At 37.0% G+C, this 4,309-nt stretch overlaps 1 long non-coding RNA gene across 2 annotated transcripts; it reads left to right on the forward strand.

The window, feature by feature from the left end:
- Nucleotides 1-353: 353 nt before the first annotated feature.
- Nucleotides 354-3,236, forward strand: LOC109493838. 2 transcript variants are annotated; one of them, XR_006588862.1, is made up of 2 exons: nucleotides 354-750; nucleotides 1,093-3,236. It is a non-coding gene; the product is annotated as an uncharacterized LOC109493838 (long non-coding RNA). The 2 variants fall into 2 exon arrangements; XR_002148282.3 differs by having other exon boundaries at nucleotides 354-616.
- The last annotated feature ends 1,073 nt before the right edge of the window (nucleotides 3,237-4,309 follow it).

The raw sequence follows: 4,309 nt of genomic DNA on the forward strand, positions 1-4,309 counted from the left end.
ATGAGAGGCAGAGGAAGGAAAGAAAAATTTTTGTCTATTCTTGTCTCTTTTGAATTATAAATGATATACAATTTAAATATTAAATATTGAAGTTAATAAGACATAGCATTATAAATATATATAATAAATATAAATGTATATATATTACATTATATATATAATTTAAATGATATAAAATATATAATTTAATATATAATTTAAGTTATATATATAATGTAATATTAATTTAACTTAATATAATTTAAAACAATCTAATTTATATATACTTTAATAATTTAATATATTATATATAATTTAATATAGAATTTAATAATTACATATATAATATAATATATATATATATATAACATTTATATATAATTTAATATATAGTGAGATGTTTGGGTTTTACCCACAACATACTAAATTAGAACCCAGAATAGAACCTGCCCAATCAGAATCCTTGTGGTAGATTTTCAGAATCTTCATGTAGTTTAGTTGCCTTGGTTATCATGGTAATAGACAGGCAGAAACCTACCCTTTGGTAATTTCCATGGTGTAAATGTGCTGTGCTGGTTGCTTGATGTTTCATGAATTGCTCTCTTCACTAGACCAAAGGACAAAAGGAGACTTCTCCGTATGTGGATTGATGGAAACCATTATTATGGCTTGTATCACTTAGAAAGGCTTTATGTGTGATGGGATATTATTGGGACTATGAGATAGGAAACATGGGTTCTAATCTAGCCCTGCCACTAACTGCATAACTGGGTAAGACCCTTACCTTTTCTGTCCCGGAGTTTCCTTATCAAATGGGGGCATTAACAACTGCTCTGTGAACATCACTGGGTCAAATGAGAATAGATCTAGATCTGACACAATTTCTAAAGTACAAAATTAATGTAAAAGGTAATTTAATCTGGCATTGATTGATGGCACATTTTTGACATTTTAATAACATTTAGAATCTAGTTGGGACAGAAATCTCATAGGAAAAATGGGACACGAGTTTCTAAATAATTTAAAAATTGTACAAAACTTCCGTCTAAAAATCTATTTTCCCTGATAAGAAAATGCAGAGAAGATTAATTACCTGTCTTTAATCCCATTCAGGTTGTACACAGTCTGTGGATTTTATAGTATCTCTAATACTATGAAAGAGTTTATTATTCCAGCAGCACTGGACATATTTGACTTAAATTGATCTACAGTGCCCTTGCCAAAAGAAAAGCATTTGCTTTATCTGAATTATTATTAATTAGCTTCCCACAAGCTGTAAAATTGCCACATGTGAACCTGCCCAAACATAAGATGGAAGTAAATGAAGTGATGGCTTGAGCAATGAAATAAAATACAGGCAAGGTGCTTTTACTTCCTGGCACACAGGCCTTTCGCCTCTCTGCCCTTTGCTACAGCAGAGAAGCTGACATCTGAGTACTACATGGAAGCTGCTGGGCCTCCTCAGTCAGGGCACACTCCTCGACATCTCTGCCTGGAAGTCAGTTTTCTGGGACGGAAAGTGAACTCATTCTCACGAGCCATTAAATTCTCCAGTTTCGAAGGAGAGTCCTTTCTTCCTTGCAATCGAGCTGTTGCCTCATGATGCAAATTAAACTACTCTTTTCAGCTGAGGTAGGTCCCAAGTTTGCTTTTCTAGAGAATAGTTTTTGAGACCAAATGGCCTGGATTAAGAAAACTCCGTGATCATAAAAGAATAACTATAATGTATATGCCAGATGTTGTGCTGGGTTCTTTCCGTGTATCATCACATTTACTCATCGCCTCTGTGAGGGAGGAACTGAGTCACCTCTAGACACAGGAGACACAGATTCTCAGAGCCCTTTGGAAATGTGCCTGATTTCACAGACTAGTAATAGGTCTGGCTCTATCATCTCTACTTTCACCGACTGCAATACATGGGCCCTTCTTTCTAAAAGGAGACTATTTAAAACTTTACTTTCATTTTTTTTAAGGGATGAAGTGGTAGGAAGGAAATTTGCTAGGTTGTAGGAAGGTACAAATTTAAATTCTGTACCCTTTATAGAGTTCCCAGGTGAGTACGCACTAGGGCAGCAGGCAGGCTAGCTGGGAAAGAATTATTTGTGTGACAGTAATATACTATGAGATCCATCATTCCCATGATACTTTACAGAACCTTCTGTATACTTTTTTTGATCTAAGTTTGGTTCCAAACACATAAATCTCTGAGAAATCCCATGAGAAGATCCCACTAAGGCACTAACAAAGATGCCTGTTCCAAGTGACTTTCTATGTAAATGCAAAAAAAAAAAACTGTAAGCAAATACCTTCAAATTCCTAAGATATTATCTTTCAATAATTATGCAATATTCATGGAAGAGTCGCTAGGCATTAGGATAAAATTTGGACTTTGTCTACATTTTCAAAAAGCGTTGGACCCAAAGGGAGAAAAGATGGTAGCATCACACCATGGCAGAAGGAGGCACTTCACTGTCACTCCTACTGGTAAGATTCTGACAATTAAACCTTCCTGGACAACAGGGCAAGCTTCTGCTGCTGGGAACATTCATGCCCTTCTGGATGACTAATTCATTACTTTAGTAGGTAGAAAGCTCCACGGGTGCTGAGCAGTGTTTTTTCGGTGGCTTCCCCTTATCTCCTCAATGATAATTATTTTTTTTTGCTTTTGTACTTCCCCCGGTTGCCTTGACTCCCCGGCTGCTAGTATAAACAAAAATAAACTATATAGGAGCATCCATTACAAATGATGATATTCTAGGGAGAGCTTTTGACTGCATATCCTCAGAAGACAAGCTTTCTTGGAAATAAAGGAATGAGTATGATAAACAGCATTATCACTATACGCTTTTTAAATATTTACTACTGTGTTAGTGAAATATTTAAAGTGATTATCTGAAATGTGCCCCCCCCCCCATCACAGGGGAGCCTGAATATGTCACTGTCTAATACAACTGCCTAACAATCTCACATTGCCACAATGCTTTCCAGAAAACAATTCATGCTGAAGAGTGAATGCAACTGTTTTTATTTTTAATAGGCAAGAAATAGATCCCAAATTAACTAAGTGCTGAGACTAGGCATTAAGAGATGCAGCAAGCTGTTTGCCCCAGATTCAGGCTGTGCAAACAAGCCCCAGTAGGCTTCTATGAAAACATCATTTTTGTTTCAGTGGAGTATGTGCTTGACTGCTTTTAGCTTGCTCTTCCTGGATAGTGTCACTGGAAAGAACAGCTAATAAAAGTACCCATCAGACCTGGCTACCCTGTGTGTGTTCTTTGTGCCTTGCACCCTTTGCTCCTGGGATGGGATGTAAGAATGCTTCATCTCCAGATTTAGCTTTAGTAATGATTCCATCCTGCATTCTAAAAACTTTTCAGGCTTCTTTAGACTCTAAATGAGCCATCTTTAGCTGAACTGCAGTTCAGTGTAACAGATACCTTTAGAGGGACACTGAACATGTGGCTGAAAGTGGACTTAGCAGGTCCTAGCAGCTAGATTTTATTTAATGAAGTGTCTCCGTGACTGATATATAATTTTCTTTAATATAACATCTAGCAGCAAAGCCTAAGGCACCACCAGGTAGCTCTGTAGAACTCTCCTGCACACCTTTTACTAAATCTAGTGATGCAAAGTTGAAAGATGGAAAATACAGAGAAGTAGTTCTTTTGGATTTGTAATCAATATCATTGAGAGCTTACTGTATGCCACATACTGTGCTTAGCACTTTCTACATCATCGAACTCCCCTAAGAGAAAAATGGCAGTATTTCTATTTTATAGAAGAACACAAAGCTGAGAGAAATTAAGTCATTTGCTCAAGCTCATGTAAGTGGTAGAACTGGCAAGTGGTAAGTGGTAGAACTGGAACTTGAATGTTGGTCAATCCTGTTCTAAACTCCATGCACTCAACTGCTGAACCAGAGAGAGGAAATTCACTTCACATTGGGAATTCACTTCACTAATCTGTGGGAGTGGCTAGATGCAGCACTGGGTTGAGATGGCTTCAGAGGCTGAGTGTGTGAAATCAGCAAGAAGGAGAATCCGATTGATCAGCAGTGCCAGGATTTGCCATCTTTGCTTCATCTTACTGTCCCTTGGTCACTCATCCATATGTCCTGTTTTGGTTTCTTGTAAGTTTCACATTACGGAAAGAAAAGCAGTGAGGGGAAAGACTTATGGCTGGGTATACCCCTGGCCTCTGTTTTACTTGGTGTTCTTGGGGGTAGTCACTTAGTGTGTCTTTTATTTATGATTTGAAGAAATAAAATTGGTTGGTCTTCACTATTACAGACTTTATGTGTAAATATGCATTTTAAAATGATAATATCAAC

The sequence above is a fragment of the Felis catus genome, chromosome D4 (assembly GCF_018350175.1).
Source record: "Felis catus isolate Fca126 chromosome D4, F.catus_Fca126_mat1.0, whole genome shotgun sequence".
Lineage (NCBI taxonomy): Eukaryota > Metazoa > Chordata > Mammalia > Carnivora > Felidae > Felis > Felis catus.